This window comes from Macaca mulatta, chromosome 5 (assembly GCF_049350105.2).
Source record: "Macaca mulatta isolate MMU2019108-1 chromosome 5, T2T-MMU8v2.0, whole genome shotgun sequence".
NCBI classification, from domain to species: Eukaryota; Metazoa; Chordata; class Mammalia; order Primates; family Cercopithecidae; genus Macaca; species Macaca mulatta.
Genome location: NC_133410.1, coordinates 14,242,946 through 14,247,491, shown reverse-complemented (window position 1 = coordinate 14,247,491; position 4,546 = coordinate 14,242,946). Strand labels below are relative to the sequence as shown.

Below are 4,546 nucleotides of genomic sequence, written 5' to 3'. Positions count from 1 at the left end.
ATGAGGGGAAAAAAAGTATCTGCTGTCAAAATGTTTGAAGGTCTCTGGATTAAATAAAGTTTTGCAACTTTCTTTATTACAGACTTCTCAGAGGCTTGGTTATGCTAACATGCCTACCATCAAAGGGGATACATTCAACTTACCTGATCATAAGACCCTACTCTTCTTCTGAGAACATGTAGCAGAATGGGTTCCACAGAATACAGTTTGGGCAAAGATGACTTTGCCTAAGTCTTGACCTCTTTTCTCTCTACCCTGTAGCTCACACATATTTTATGCTTTCCAGTTCTTCGTTGTATTCATTGTTTTCCGCAGAGTTCCTCCAAGTCTTTCAGATCATTTCTGTCTCTGATTACTATGTTTCTCTCAGTTGGGTATGTTTCTGAAACACATCTTTGTTAATAGTGATGTCACAATTAACTATGGAGTACTGCTTACATTTAGAAAACTTTGTATAGGTGAAACAAAAATTGAAACAATATTAGGGAAGACAGTAATTATAAAACTCCTTTCTCCAAGGCATAAATGAACTGAAAATTTAGATGGCTTTTTTAAAAACAAATAATTATAAAGGACTATACAGGAAGAGTAGGATGTTCTGGGAATATTCCTAAATTTTACGTTTAGAAATATGGAGGCCAGCTAACATCTATGAAATAATCTTTGGTATAAAAGACAAAAGGATATATCGTAAGTTAGTCAATATCTTATACCTCCCATCTGAAATTCTTTTTAACCTTGAGGTCTGGTTGGGAGCACTTGGTCCTCCAAGTTGTCCTCCAGGTTGATGGCATGAATTCCTCATCAGCTGTTCAGAGGAGATCATAGGTGAAAGAGTTCTGAAAATTATGTGAGTCACAAATAAAAAGTGCTATTTTTATTATCATTATCACCAGAGAAGCAGAATAATAGGATCTGAAATGACCTTGACAATGTATTCAGCCTTAATTCTTGTCTTCCAGCAGGACTATGCAATGAGGCATTGACCTGGTTTTCTAATTTCTCTAGAGAAGAATTTGTTTTCAATTTCCCTAAGCAACTGGCTACAGTGTCTCACATTCAGCATCTCATAACCCTCAAAAGTCATAAAGTACATTCTAAATTCTGGCTTTCTTTTAGCACTTGATGAAATGTCTTTATTATGACAGACTTAAGAGAACGGAAGTGTAACCCACCTTCACAGGCATGTCTGTTTTTGGAGAGGAACGAGAAAGCCTCCCTTGCAGAACCACAACACGGAATTGAGTAAATAAAGGTCTGAATCTCTGGTAATGACCTCTGTCAGAAGGAGCCCAAACAGTGATGAATAGAAAGTACTTTTAAAGAGAAAGCAAAGTTTAAGTATGTATTATAACAGCCTGGGTGCCATTCTGCAAAACCTAGAGAAAAGAAGGGGAGTTCCAACATGTCTGGTGGACCCTATGGTGTTCAAACCTCACCCTCAGTGGTCTGCCCTCTATTTACCTATTCACTCTCTAGTAAATTGGACAAAACCCCACACATTCTCTCACTTTTCTGAGCCTTGAAATACACTTTGCCTTGACCTGCAATACCTTACCTAGCCTGTACACCTAATGATATGGTTAGGCTTTGTGTCTCCACCCAAATCTCATCTTGAATTGTGATCCCCAGGTGTTGAGGGGGGGACCTCGTGGGAGGTAATTGGATCATAGGGGTGGTTTCCCTCATGCTGTTCTCATGAAAGTGAGTGAGTTCTCATGAGATCTGATGCTTTTATAAGGGGCTCTTCCCCCTTCACCCTTTCTCTTCTCTCTCTTCTGCCACCCTGTGAAGAAGGTGCCTGCTTTCCTTTCCAACGTGATTGTAAGTTTCCTGAGGCCTCCTCAGCCATGTGGAACTGTGAGTCAATTAAACCTCTTTCCTTTATAAATAACCCAGTCTTGGGTATTTCTTTACAGCAGTATGAAAACAGACTGATACAGTAAATTGATACTGGGAGAGGGGCACTGCTATAAAGATAACTTGAAAATGTGGAAGTGACTTTGGAACTGGGTAATGGATAGAGGTTGAAACAGTTTGCAGGGCTCAGAAGAAGACTGAAGATGTGGGAAAGTTTGGAACTTCCTAGAGACTCGTTGAATGGTTTTGATTAAAATTCTCATAGTGGTGCTGACAATGAAGTCCAGGCTGAGGTGGTCTCAGATGAAGATGAGGAACTTCTTGGGAACTGGAGCCAAGGTCATTCTTGCTATTCTTTAGCAAAGAGACTGGTGGCACTTTGTCCATGCCCTTGGTATCTGTGGGACTTTGAACTTGAGAGAGGTGATCTGAAATTGGAACTTATGTTTAAAAGGGAAGTAAAGCATAAAAGTTTGGAAAATTTGCAGCCTGATGATGCGATATAAAAGACAAACCCATTTTCTAAGGAGAAATTCAAGCCTGCTGCAGAAATTTGCATAATAACGAGGAGCCAAATGTGAATTACCAAGACAATGGAAAAAATATCTCTGGAGCATATCAGAGATCTTCAAGGCAGCCCTTCCCATCACAGGCTCAGAGGCCTAGGAGGAAAAATGGTTCCAAGGGCTGCCTACCTCTGGACTTCCTGCTGCATAGCACTTGCTACATTATTTTATGACTGTATATTTATTTGTTTTCTTCTCACTGTGAGACTATATTGGCCCCTCTTTCTTCTTCTCAGTCCTAGACCTAGGAGTATTGACGTGATGAATTTTGAACTCCTTGTATAGAGATTTTGACAACAAAATCTCTTGTGAGCAAAGCATGAACCTCTCAATCTTCAAACCAGGGGGATATCATAAGGTTTGGTAAATTTGTGTATGTATGAATGATTTCATGAATCTGTCAAGAATCATGTTGAATTAGAATTATTAGGACCTAAAAGCAATGAGTTATAAAGAGGACCTTTTGAAATAAGTGCAATAAGAAAACAGCATGATAGTAGATTTCACAGCAGAATATTATAACATTCTGTATACTCATATTGTAATGATGTTTACAAATTAATAGTGTCCAAAATGAGCAGTTTCTAATCTCCTAAAATCTCACCTTTTTCCAGATACATTCTTGAGATAATTTCAACTGATTACATTCTTTTCATTCAGTATTTATGAGTGAGATTAATACCGTGTTATTTAGACTTGCATATATATGGCCTATTTTATCGTCTGATGCCTTTTCATGAAATCTCTACTATTCAATTGCATATTTGGTTATAAGCAACTTATTGACATGAATTCTCAAGCCAGGATAAACTTGTTTATATCTCTATCCTTTACTGTTATATGACCTTGAATAAGTTCCTTAAGTTAACTGAACTTTGATATCTATTCTGTAAAGGTTGGGAAAAGGGATTCCTATATCATATGGTTGTTTTGATAACTAAATAATAACATAAGCAAATGATAGGTAGGATGTGATAAATAAATACTGGCTTTATTTTTTTTTTCCTTTCTCTTTCCCTCTACAGAAACATGATGTAGTGTTGTAGTGTCAGTGACTATTCCTTAAAACAATAGGCACATTGGATTGAAATCCCTGTAGGGAACTTTAACATGAATTGGGGTAGAATGATAAATATTTTCTCTTACCAAGAAGGGTCTCATACCAAACTGATTTATCTTTAAAACGACATGAGAATTCAGAGTTGTCATCATCTCTTTCTGCTTGACCTTTCTGTACATTTGGGATATCTTGTAGTATGAGAATTACAGTGTTCAGAAGAGACCACATTTGGCACTAACAGACTGAACAGCTGGGTGGCTTTTTTGCTTCTAGCTACAATGATAAAAAGGATACTTAAAACTTGAGATCAATGTGTGCACCGTAAAAATAATAAAAGAGACTCAAACAAACTTTACAGAGATAGAGACTCAGAAAGTGCCTTTCCTGGTTTTTAAGTTAGAAAGAGAACCCAGTAAGTAAGGCTGTGAAAAGTCCCTAAATTGATAGCTTCATTTAAGCTTTGACGTTTCTGGATATATATATATATATTTTTTTTTTTCTAAGTGACCTGATTTCAAAGCACACCATTTCCCCAGTGTGGCTTTCTCTGTCACACCATCAAACACCAACCTTGCCATTTCCATATGTACTTCTGGAAGAAAAAAAGTCCCTCAACATACGTCTCCCGAGCAAGGCAGAAATGGAACAGGATTGAACAGCTAATCAAATAATTTTCCTACCAACCTTGTTCAAGGCCTGGAAACTTGACAGTGTGGGCCGATTCTGAATGCTGTTTCTCCATACTCCCAGCCCCACCTCTGCTCTCTATCTACCGCAGACTAGGGAGTCAGCTCTCAGAAATGAAAACTCCCTGTGTTCTGAGATCCAGCGCTTGTCGTCACACTCTGAGGGCATGGCATGCCATTCATTTTCAAGATTTCTCAGCCAGCAGGCGTTGGTGACAAGCATTAGCCAAACTTGTAAACAGTACTCAAAGTTATTAACTTGGCATTAGCATCTTTCGTGATGGAGCTTTATCCAAACTTGTAAACAGTACTCAAAGTTATTAACTTGGCATTAGCATCTTTCGTGATGGAGCTTTATCCTACCCTTCCATTTG

At 38.2% G+C, this 4,546-nt stretch overlaps 1 long non-coding RNA gene across 1 annotated transcript; it reads right to left on the bottom strand.

Moving 5' to 3' along the window:
- Positions 1-291: 291 nt before the first annotated feature.
- LOC114678254 (uncharacterized) lies at positions 292-4,246 on the bottom strand. The gene is made up of 3 exons (XR_003729563.2): positions 4,171-4,246; positions 714-839; positions 292-382 (listed from the first exon to the last, which is right to left on the bottom strand). It is a non-coding gene; the product is annotated as an uncharacterized LOC114678254 (long non-coding RNA).
- Positions 4,247-4,546: the final 300 nt, after the last annotated feature.